This window comes from Marmota marmota, unplaced genomic scaffold (genome assembly GCF_001458135.2).
Source record: "Marmota marmota marmota unplaced genomic scaffold, marMar, whole genome shotgun sequence".
Lineage (NCBI taxonomy): Eukaryota > Metazoa > Chordata > Mammalia > Rodentia > Sciuridae > Marmota > Marmota marmota.
In genome coordinates this window covers 47461539-47474619 of record NW_026000229.1, presented here as the reverse complement: position 1 = coordinate 47474619, position 13081 = coordinate 47461539, and positions in this window count along the sequence as shown.

Genomic DNA, 13081 nt, shown 5'->3' with positions numbered 1-13081 from the left:
AATAAAAATAAAATTTAAATTTTTGCCCAATTGTTTAAGCCATAAATATAAAAGGAAATAAGGAAATTGATATCTGTAGAATTGTTGGGAAGGAAGAGATAGCAGGAACTCCTGGGAAGACTTTAGAAAAGTTTCACATGACTGGTTCTTGACAAAAGGTTGGAAAAGGGAGGAGATAAGAGGAGAGAAGGGGGTGGGGGTGGGAAGAGAGAAGAGAAAAAACAAAAAAGAGGTGGGGGAACAATGCAGCCTAATTTCTTCATTCCTTCCAGAACTCCCTAAATCTAGTGTAAGAGGCAGTCAAATAACAGATTTTATGCTATTATGCAATGAAAGTCCACGAAGTTTAAAGGCACCTAATTCTAACTCAGAGTGTCAGGAAATACTTGCTAGAAGAACTGACACTGAAGCTGACTGAGCATTGGAAAGCCATGGAGACTGAGAAAATAGTAGCAGAAAGAGAGAAGGTGGGAGGCAGAGTCTCCACACAGGAACAGTAGCCCCAGGTTGAAATTCTGCCCATGTTCTGGTACCTGCATCAAGTGTCCTGATCTGGGAATCCTAGTCTCCTAAAAGGAACAGTGGCACTTTCCAAGTGCTTAAATGTCCCCCAAAGGCCTCTGTGTTAAAGACTTGGTCCCCAGGGCAGTGCTATTGGGAGGTAATGGAGCCTTTAAGAGGAGGTGCCTACTGGGTGGTCTTCAGGTCACTGAAGCTGGTTGAAAAACCCCAGATTTCTCCTTCCCCTATTGTTTCCTGGCTCATGAGGTGAGTGAAATTTCTCTGCCATGCCTTCCCACCATGATGACTGTCTTGCCACAGGCTCCAAAGCAAAATAACGGCCAACTGATCATGGTTTAGAATTTCCAAAACTATAAGCCAAAAGAAACCTTTTCTCAAAGTTGATTATCACAGATATTTCCTTATGGTGATGGAACTCAACTAACACGCCATGTTTCTCACTCTTTCCCCTGAGGGAAAATCCTTTCAAAAATTCTTATAGGTCTCTGTGCACTGGTCCCAGGAAGATATGAAGGGAAGATGCTGATTTCTGTTTACACATTTTTGATCTGGAAAACCTGGACAGCACAGACTGAGATGTGCTCAAGCTGTGGAAAGTGTTTCCGTGCTCAGAGAAGAAGATGCACTTGAGGTGTGGATTTTGACTTGTCTTCTTAGAAGTACAAACTGAAGTTGTAAGAATCAACAGGCTCATGAGGGAGAGAAAGTGAAGTCAGAGAGGAACATGGAGAAGAGAAACTTAGGTTTTATTGTAGCCCAGTGGAGATCAAATGCACTCCAAACACTCTATTTTTTTGTTTGTTTGTTTTTAATCAAGGATTGGTTTAATTTTCTAGGTCAGTCCTCACGACATAATTTTACATGGCTGATCTGAAATACAATACTCACAACACTAGAGAAACAAATAGGTACTTATTAATTTCTTTTTGTTTGTTCCAGCTTCCAACTGGGGATTTCAGGAACCAACTCATTTTCCCACAATTACCAAAGTCAAAGTCACTCCTCCTTACCTCTCGCTTTCAACCTCTCATTTACACTTGTCTGACTTTCACACGTGCCCTAATGACAGTGGTACAAATGGGACATGGGGCCTCCTGGGATGGATTAGGCTGAAACAGAAGGGAGCAGGGGCTTCAGGAAGCATCTGTAGAGTTGTTGGGAAGGAAGAGATAGTGGGAGCCCCTGGGAAGACTTTAGAAAAGTCTCACATGACTGGTTCTTGAGAAAAGGTTGGAAAAGGGAAGAGATAAGAGGAGAGAAGGGAAGGGGGGAGAGAGAGAAGAGAAAAAAGAAAAAAGAGGTGGGGAGCAGGGCCAAGTCGACTGGCTGCCATACATAGCCTGGACTGGATTCTCCAAAGGACTCTGGGGGATGTTGAAGATCTGGACTGTGGGGATCCGTAGATGTTCAGGCTTTTGTTCAGGCTCTGGTGTTGTGAGTACAGTATCACAGATCGGCTATGTTAAATGATATAGTGAGGAATGACCTAGAAAACTAAACCAACTCTTGTTTAAAAACAAAAACAAAAAACAACTGGAGTGTTTGGGGGTGTATTTGATCTCCACTGGTCTACAATAAAAAACCTAAGGTTCTCTTCTTCATAATCCTTTGTGACCTCTACTTTCTCTCCCTTCTTGAGCCTGTTGATTCTTGTCTTAGAGATCATTTCCTGTGTTATTAAGCAATTAGAGACTTAACTGTCTGAGATGGGACTTGACTTGGAACAAAAGCTAAAAATTAGTTCAATAATTTTCAAAATACATTTTAAAAATCAAACACATATAGTAGAAAGTTAGTACTTTCTAGGTTTTAAGTAACTATCCTTTTTAGTCTAGGCAACCCTTTTACTAAATACAGGATAGGTTTTTATAATTAAAGCTTATGAGTAAAGAAAGGATGATAACATTTCTGAATTCAGAATACAAAAAAAAATTGCAGCCTTTGATGGAAAATGTCAGTTAGAGTTTTGTTGGCTTGATCATGAATCAGTTGAATTGATTGAGTTACTAGTTTCAAAGCATTGGGATTAAGCATTGTAGGAGATATCACAGAATGTAAAAGGAATTTAGTTTGAAATCTAGTCGAAAGATATAATTTAAATTTGTGTAAGTTAGATAACTTTGCAAGATTATGATAATTTATGAGAATTTATCATCATTAATAAAATAAACCTCTGTGCTGGATATTTCAAAGACCTTGGGTAGATGGGGCAGTCATTGGTGTTGTCAGAATCCTGGAGCTTTTGTGCTGTGAATCTGGAATGAGACTGGCCTCAAAGGCCCTGTGCTTCCTTGTAAGAAATGGTATTTGTCTGCTACTGCTCATATTGCAAGCTCAAATAATAAGACAGAAGGTAAGCCATATTATTGTCCAATTACAATTGAAAATTGTTTTATTTTCTATGGTTTGTGCATATGGTGAACATTTGGGAATCCCAGACTTGCTGCTTACAGAACATTAAAGCAGTAAAAGGAACACAGACTTTGGACTTTTAGGTAGAACATTCTTCTAACACATGGCCATTCCTATTTTATATTGAGCTAGCTGGCAATCTTAGAAAATTTGCATGGGAGTAAACTTGACTCCAAAAGAAACTTGGAAAATGTAAATTGGTGTTCAAAGTTCAGCCAAAATAAAGAAGTAGTTCCATGTCAGCAGGAGTTGCCAATAATAATGTTACAAAAATGTTTTCTGGAAACTGATGTTTTTTTTTTATTTCTTTATTTTTGCCTGCATGAAATAACTCAAACTATACTTAGTAAACAAAAGTCCTGAAAGCAATTTTAAACAATGGATTTCCATAGCATGCCACATACAAATAGAAAGTTAAAGATTAAGAACTTACTCATGCAAAGGTCACTTGGTTCTTCACAATAATGGGATTTGAGTCAACAAGTATCACGTGGTCAGCTCTCCAAGGAGATGGGAGTGGATGGGAAGTGGGACTCACAAAGCACCATACTTAAAACATGGTGTGACTTTTAGGGGTCTTCAGTGATTTGGAGGAACAAGCAGGAAATACACAAGACAGCTAAATAATTTTAAGCAGCTTGACGTTGTGTATTTCAACGAGAAGGGAAATCCCTGTAAGTGTGGTGGGTGGTCAGGGAAAGTGAACATAATGAAGATCAGAGGGGTTTTCCTGGGCTAAACAGGATGTGCAGAGGGAGAAGGGACAGCAAGGGCATTCTGGGGCAGGACTAGCAGGAAACAAGGACAGCCTGTGAGGGATAGGGGAGGGGGCCAGGGCCACTTTCTAGCAAATGGAAGTGATCATTTTTCCCCTGCCTCTTACCTACTTTGCTTTATCTTTCCCCTGTGCTTTACACTCAACTCTGGTCTTAGTGCTGCCTGAACCATTTGCCTCTTCTCATTAATATGATCCTCTTCTCTCTACTTAGGCCTTTTTTTTTTTTTTTTGGTTTTGGTGGAGGGTGCTGAGGATTGAACCAGGGCCTTAGAGCATGTTAGGCATGTACTCTGCCACTGAGCTATAACACCTCCAATCCCTGGACTAGGTTCTTTATAACCACATTGGGATTTAGACAGCTTGGGTCGAATCCTGGCACTTACTGGTTATCTAATCTCTTTGTTCCTTAGTTTTCTCACCTTTAAAGAGGAGTTAATGATGATTAAATCAGTTAGTGCATGTAAAGTGCTTAGCAGTGATTAGCACTTAGTAAACAATCAATAAATGTTAAATATAATGTTACCTATTCCTTGATCAGCGTTGAGGATCTGTTTAAAAAATTAAACTGGTGACACAGAGTAATCCATCTTGAGCCATAATCCACTATCCAGACAAGAAAGGTTGAGGATGAAACTCTGGACATGGTAACCAAGTTAAGGTATCACATGCCCTCAATCCCCAAACCACCCCTGTCCCTGGCATCTGTCAGTACTGGCAGCATCCCTAGATCCTGGCCTTGTTTTGGGTTCCCAGAACCACCATAAGCACTCCCACAGATGGTGATCTCTGGGAGGAAAGCCAAAGAGGTTGGTTTTGTTTATGGGCAAAGACAGGATACCAAACAGAGACATAAAATGAAAACAGCTGAAATGGTGTAAGCAACTGATAATACAGACAAAAGAGGTGACACGGGAACTTGGGAGCTAAACCTTTGAACATGGAATTTAAAGAATGGGAAGAGAATGAGGAATCAAAGAGCAAGTTATCAAAGAGAAAGGAGATGAACCAGAGAAAATGATCTTATGGAAGCATGAGAAGAAAAGTTTTAAGCTGAAGAGATTTTTTTATTTGTGATCCAACTGAATATTCAATTCTCACAACAGAACCTGGGACTCCTCTACACAGAGTTCACCAAACATTTTTACAAACTCTAAGATTCTGTGACCCTGCCAGAAAGAGGTCTTGTGGTTTCACTCACTAGTGTACTTTCCTAACCAATTACCATGCTTCAAAATTAGAGTTGCTTATGGACATCAGAGAGTCCCAGTTCCTGTAGTACCCACTATTACTCATTCTTCCTGCCACTAACTCATTTTCTTCTGCTCTCCCAAAGCAGAAAGGTCATATTTGTGTATGAACATGATGATTTTGAAAATACAGCCATGCATTTTCAACTCTTTGTATTTTAAAATGATGGAATCCTTGTATTTAATTTGTAGCATTTTCATTTTCTTTCCTTTCTCAGTTCTGCATTTCCAGTTGCATTTCATGTGTGGTGGACTGATGTGTAGCTGCTGACTCATGATGGTCCCCTGAGCAAGTCACTTTACCCTTTGTCCCGAGCTTTTCATCCAGGAAATTGCCAATTAATTTTTAATAAAATATTTCAGAATGATTCCGTAAAATAAACCTATCTCAAGAATTTCTAAATCTATTTAAGACTCTTCCTCCTTCCTCTCTGATGTCATTATCTTTTTTTCTTTCCTTAACTCATCCTCTTGTGGCTCCCTGAATGTAGTCACATCCCAGAGCATGAGCTATGTCCCTGTTCATTTCTCTGGTTATAAACTGAATGTTTGTGTTGTCTGATCCCCAAGTTCATATGTTGAAGAATGGTGTATGGAGAGGATTAGTTTCAGATGAGGTCATGAAAATGGGGTACTCAATGATGGCATTCATGTTCACAGAAAAAGAGGAAGGTATGTCAGAGCTCTCTCTTCCTTCATGAGCACAAACAAGAGGCAATGGAAGCACCTGGGGAGGTGGTGGCCATCTGCATGCCAGGAAGAGACAGGTCTCTTGCCAAGACCTGAATCTGCCAAGACTCTGATCTTGGACTCCTAGCTTCCCAAACTGTGAGAAATAAACTTTGTTGTTTAAGCCACCCAGTCTGGGTATTTAATTCTAGCAGTCTGAATTAACTAAGGCATCTCTTACTCTGTTGACTCGAAGGTCTTTATCTCTATGCTAATTTCTCCCAAATCTATAACTCTGCTCTTCTCATCTGACCTTCATTCTAGATCTTTCATTGCCTCCATTCGGGTATTATGTTGTCAGTTTAAGCTGAACAAGTCCATGCTCAGTGTTTACTCTCTGCCAGACCTGGAGACTCTTGTCTGACTTTTGCCTTATCTTTGCCTTCAAGTACATTCGATTGACAAGCCCTAACAATTTTGTCCACTTCCAATAGGAAGTATTTTCTGTCTCTAAATGGTTTTTATTACACTGTAATTCCCTTCTTGTTGTAAGTTTTTGAGCATAAAGACTACATATCTTGCCTCTAAATCCCTCTAATTCTTTATGTTTAAAAAGTAGCGACATAAAATAAATGATTGAATTTACTAGTTGAATTTAAAGAGAGTGTCCTAAGGGCAAATGCATTTATCAAACCCCAAGTTAAAGTTAATTGGAATTCCTTATTTCTTGTTAGACCATTAATTGTTATTATCAACTCTCAGAATAGACATTATAGTATGCAAGTCTATGCAAACTTAATCTTAGGTCCCACTTTTCAAAGCCCCAATATACTTCTCCCTGCACAGAAGTCCTTAGAACAAAATTGTTCTAAGGTTGACCCATTGTTAGGATAATTTATTATTCACACACAAAAATATAGAAAAAATCTACATGGATTAAAATATTACATGTAAACTATACACACATACACATGCATACATACATATATAATCATTAAAATACTGTAAGAAAGAATAGGTGATTATTTTCAACTAAGTGGGAAGATTTTTCTAAGCATACCATGTATGGCAGAAAACAAAAAATTGACATGTTTGATTATATACATTTAAAAATGGCTAATACTTTTCTATATTACAAAAAATAAAATTAAGTTAAATGATAGAAGATAGAAAATTACAAATAAAGCATTTGTAATGTATGTGATAACTGCAAATAATTAATATTCTTATTATATAAAGAACTAAAAAATAAGAGAAAGATGAACATCTTGAATAAACAATGAAAAGAAAACATAAGTAATTCACAAAAGAAGAAAATGCCAACAGTCAATAACATTTGGGAAAAATTCAACCCAGCTATGTATATGGTGAAATACAAATTAATATAAAAGATTCGATGGGAATGTAGAGGAAATTGGTATCATTACATTGCTGGCAGAGCATCATATTTGTATCATCATTTGAAAACAATCTGGCAACATTTTATCTAAAATATTTCTTAAAACTGAGCTTCTACTCTCACCCAATGCCACTTAAAGAAATTTAGATAATCATAGAAAAATGAATGTACAAGTGTGTTCATTGTAATTTTGTTTATAATAGTAAAAGATTGTAAATAGCCTAATTGTCCAGTTCCAGGATGGAATTGTATCCACCAAAATTTAGCAAGATTATCTCTGGATTAAGGTTAGCGGTAACCTGATATTTTATTTTTCACTTGTGTGTGTGTATGTATGTGTTCTGTATAATTTAGGTGTTAAATTATTTGTTAACTAGAAATAAGCGACTTTCAATTTCTTTTAAAAGCAGGGAGTTTACATGTAATCTAACATGCAAGTTTCCAAATGAGGGGATGAAGTTTACTAATTTGAATATCTGACTTTATTATTTTCGTATATTAGTTTGCTCTTCAATTTTCATTATCAATTCTTTTCTTTCTCCCAGTAAAACAGAGAAAGGGAGGGGGAGGGGGAGAGAGAGACAGACAGACAGAAAAAAACAGAGTCTTCTGGATGTGGTTTCTAATTCCTCTGTCACAAAATCATCCTTCTCCTTAAATAATCCATCCTGCCCATCCTTTGCTATCTGAATCTCCTTTTTGAATCTAAAGTTTTCTTGGCTCCCTGGCTTCCAAGTTCCACTATATCTTCCACTGAACAGGGCTGGGTAACCCCAAAGCAGGGCAGCTTTAATGGAAAGAGGTGTCAAGACCTGCCCTTAAGACAGGTGCTGTCAAATAGGAATACTGACTCTAATCATTTGGCAAATGCTCTTCTAAAACAGAGCCTGACTCACCTCTCTGGTAGCATAGTATCTCTCCACCCAGCCTGAGTTTCTGCCCCTGGGAGTTGAATGAGGATGAAAGATACACTTTCAATTTGATGCAAGGTGACTGCTTCTTTAAAATGAGGTTTATTAACATGAAATATTTGGTTAACCCATTTTTTGGCGATATATATATATTTCCCCCGCCCCTTTCACTTTCTGACTCTCCTCAGACTCCTATTCAGACTTGTCACTGTTCTGATTCTTAAATGTGTTTCCAGAGACTCTGGCCTCTGCCCTTCTCTCTGCTCTTTGGGCCCAGGCATCTCTTCTGCTCCCACATCTTCAGAGCTAAACTTCCAGCTGATGCTGTCCTGAAGTTTATCCCTATCCACAGAGCTTTCCTGATTCTAGTTCCACATGCCCACCCACTGCTGAAAGCCCACTGCAGTGTCTCCCTAGTACCTCAGACTTGGAGAGCTGCATCTAAAACCAATGAACCATGTTTTTCCCAAACCTCTTGACCTTCCCGTTTCTGCAGCAAAAGAGCCTTTCTCTCCTCATCAGACCCCAAACCTCAGTCACTTTGGACTACTTTCTCTTTTCCTTCCTCTCTGAAACTCCTCCCTTCCTCCCACCCTCCAGTCTAGCCAAACAGCTCTTCACACTTCCCTCCACCCTTTCTTCTCCCTAGCTCAGCTCCACCACATGCTCAGGCCTGGGTATGGAGGCCTTTTGTCTCCTCTCCATCATCCTCTCTCTAAAGCTCGTCAAGCCTCACCACCAATTCCACCTTCCCCAAGCACTGCTTGAATCCTGCCATTCCTCTGCTTGGATGCTTCAGACAGGTGCTGTCAAATCCAATCCTTCCTGCCTGGCACTCAGGGCCTTCCCTCATGTGGCTGCAACTTACATTTCAACCCCTATATCCTTTACTTTGTGATACAAACTTAGAATCTAGCCCACCTACAATCACACCTTGAACTTCCTGTTGCTCTACTTTGGCAAAACCTCTTCTCTCCATCTTTTTTTTTTCTCTACACAAGCGCCACCTCCTCCTTCAGTTACCACAGCTAACTTCCTAGTAAGGACTTTGTTTCAGGTAGTACTCACCCCATTTTCTTCTGTGTTACTGTTCATATTCTTAGAGGTGGCCAACTGGCTGTATCATCTTAGTAATCTTATTTTGGCAAAAAAGATGCCCACATACTATTAACATTTTTTAGTGTAACATTTGTTCCTATTAAAATAAAATGAAGATTTTTTTCTAATGATTTAGCAGAGAGAACACTAGAAAGAAAATTGCCATGGAGTGGGAACAGGGCCAGCTTTCCTATTTTTGTTGGTTATTTTCATTGTCTGTGTAGCCTACCTCTCACCTTCTTTCTGGCCATGGACCCCCGTGAACTTCCCTGGTCTCCACTGGCCCCCACAACCAACCACTAGAATGGGAATTTGACATGTAAGATCCAGAGCTGGGCATTGGGCCCTACATAAAATAATTAGATCCTTCACTGAGGTGTTCTGTTGGAGTAGTCAGGGAAATGGCTGTAAGAATCTAACCCTAGAACTACCAAGGAACAATCTCTGCCTGGAAACTAGTAGCTTCCTTATTGTCAAAAATCCATTATTTAGTAACCTACGTAGTATTCACCTAAGCATCTTAAACTTTGTGTGTCCAAAATGCAATTCGTTATCCCTTCAATCTATTGTCTTTTGTAACAAAATAAATGGCAACACCTGATAACTGAAGAAGCAGAGAACCTCAGAGACATCTTTGATTTTCCTTTTTTTTTTCATAGCTAATTTATCAACAAATTCTGATTCTAATTCAGGTCTTGCCCTTTCCTTATCTTCTCTGTGGCCAAGGCCAAGACACAGCCCCTCTCTGCTAAACCACTGGGAAATTTGCTTTTCTGTTCTCATTTCACATTGGTCTCTCTGCTCAGTTGACTCCAGCCATACTATCCTTTCTCTGTTCCTCCACTAATCTTTTGTCTTAGTCCATTTTCTGGTGTGATAGAAGAACACCTCAGACTGGTTAGTTGATCAAGAAGAGATGTTTATTTAGCTCATAATTCTAGAGCTATAAAGGATCAGGTGGCTGCATATGGTAAGGGCCACCTGCTGCTTTGTGCATGACAGAAAAGCAGAAGGGCAAGTGAGCCCTTGCAAAGAGATAACACTCAAGGGTTGAACTTGTTTTATAACAACCTGCTCTCACCATGACTAATCCAGTCCCATGAGTGTGAGAGCTCACTTCCAGGGATGGAATTAACCTGTTCATGAAGGCTTCCCACTTCCCGACACTGCCACATTGCAGAAGTAAGCCTCAGCATGTTTTGGTGGGGACAAACCATATTCAGATCATAGCACCCTTCTTATTTCTGAACCATTGCACTTGTTCTTTCTGCCAGGAACTCTTTCCACTGGAAATACTGGGAGTAGTTCACCATCTTCACGTCTAGGTTCAATGTCACTTCTTTTAGAAGTCTCACCTGGCAGCCTTGAATAAACCTTCCCGCTCTCCCCAGCTTCTCTTCATTGCTTCCTCCTGTTTATCTACCTATGGTACTTGTGACATTGGATAATTATCTTGTTTACTTTTTTTGACCTTTTCTTTTAGTGGCGTGAAAGTCTTACCAGAGTAAAATTCTTTTCTTGTGCTTTGCTGCATCTCTGTATTTAGCGGGCTCAAAACATACATGTTTTATAGAATAATTACAACAAACCAATTCTCTCTGGAGGATTTTCACTTGTTCTTTATTGAAACTTCTCCTTTTTAGTACCTAAGACATCGTGTCTTGCCAGCTACCTGTATCATTCTTCCTCCTTTTCTGTTTTCGAAGAGTCAATGTTCCCTAAAATTCCGCCTTATCCTTCTTCTCTGTGATCTACGTTCCGGAAGGTAAATTCCATGAAGGCAACACCTGCACCACCATTGTATCCCTAGAGCCTACACAGTAAGGGCTCAATAACAATTAAATGGTGAATGAATAGTTCCTTTTCCTAGGTGCCCTCCTGGCTTCAATTCTTTCCACATGTGACACACTCGTTTCTTTATTCAGCTATGATCTTCAGATCATCTTTCCTGCACCTCCAGTTCCTGCCAGATGATTGCCCCTGGATGTTTTATGGACACTTCCAAGTTTATAGATTGAAAGTTGAACTCATCACTATCCCTTTAAACCTTCTTTCTCTTGTGAGTTCTAGTATCATTTCTGGTAATGATGCCATTATCTTTCTCATCACTCAATTTTGAATTTTTGGAGTGCTTTATTCCCCACATTTATTCTTTTACAACTCCCCTCCCCTCCATCCCCTTTCCTCTGGTGCTGTTGCTCCTGCCTAACCAGCTCTTTACCTCACAGGAGTTCTCAGCTTCCTGACTTTTCAGCCTCCTTACTGTCCTTCCTCATTCTAGCTGACCCACATCCAAGCCTCCCTGCAGACCACTTACAGACTTCTTCCTCTACAGCACCCTTCCACCTGGACACATCAGCCATTCTCCAGGTTGAACATAATTGAATCTGGGTGGGACGTATAGAATCCTCCATTACCTGCCCCAAACTATGATTCCTACTGCTCCCCTCACACCTTTCAAGCCTCACCTTCTCTACCAGTTTGGAGATAATTGGTATTTCTTGTGCCTTCTTTGCTTTTCTTCTCTGGCATCTCCCTATCACTGGTTGGTATAGAGGTTATCATTTATTATGGCACTTAATGTTGTTTTGTATTATGCCTATTTGACTGGATCAGATTTATCTTATTAAATCATAAATTCTTTGAGCATAGGAGCTCAAGGAGCTAATGTCAAATTCATTTTGGGTGTGTATTCACAAACATTTCTCCAAAATGGTGCTTTTTCTAGACTAGATCCTCAGCACTTACCTATACATTGTAAGAGAGTGTTTAGGGGAATGGGGGACTTGGGTCCAAATTCCAGCTAGTTCAGGCAAATAATAAACTTCTCTAAGCCTTGGTTTCCTATAAAATTGGAAGAATGATGATTACCTCATATAATGGCTATGAGAACTAAATGTGATAGTGCTGTGTAGTACCTGGTGCCTAATAGTTCCTAATAAGTGTTATTGTCAAATCAATCATCAGACCACATTGCTCTTTTCCTTGATCATGTGGAAGTATAAAGTTTAAATTTTCTACTAAGCATGGAAAATGGCCTCCCTCTCCCCTACATCCCATCTTACTTATGAGGCAAGAAAGAATTACAGATGCTCTTTTTATTTCACTCAGTTTCTATTTCATCTTCAAATCACAGGAATGTTTGTGAAGTAGGAAATATTTTGATTATACTGTGTGTGTTCTTATCCAATGCCTAGAATTATGGAGTACTGGGAGCTGCTGGACAAGGCCAACAAAGCAGGCCTTGGAGGCTTCAGTGCTGTCACTGCTCCATAGCATCCTTGGACTTCTGTGTTGCAGAACTAAGCATTCGGTGCCATTCAGAGTTCCATATTTCCAGACTGTGCTCCAGTTGTGGTACCCCTGCTGATTCTGCTACTGTGTTTGGTTAGTGAGTATTGGTGTGAATTCCTGAGCCAGTTCTTCTCTATTACTCCATTTTCTAGCCAAAAATTAGAGTTTTCCATTCCTGGTAGTTTTGCAGGTTACTTTGGCATAGGAATTCCAAGGAAGGCACACAGGATTAGGAAACTACCTAAGGGTTGATGCTGTGGCTGGGGGCCCAGAAACTATAATGTGACTATTAAGTCTACTTCTTTAGAAAGGGCTGATTCCTTTAAAGGAGCAATTGATGGTTGTGACCCTTTCGACATGTATTGAGGATAAGAAAAAAAGCCCATTATCTAACTTCATGGTGTCCCAAATTATAAGTGAAGTCAAGAAAAAAGAGAAGCAAGAAGAGACCATTTTTCTTAGATACAAAATCTAATGGATTTAGTGGACTCTAGATGAGACATTTTAGTGGCATTGTGAAGGCAAAAATGTACCTCTTCTTATGTCATCTGGCCAACAAATATTTATTGAGCACCAGCAATGGGCCATATATATGCCATACCTGGAGGAATAGTAGAGATAAAACAGATTTAGTACTAGGCACTCAACAAAGAGATATGGGAAATGGCGGGTATAGCCAATGCCCTCAAGGAGCCTACAGTTTCTTTGATGAATTTGGCTAAATCTACCTTAGAAGGTTGATACAAATTAT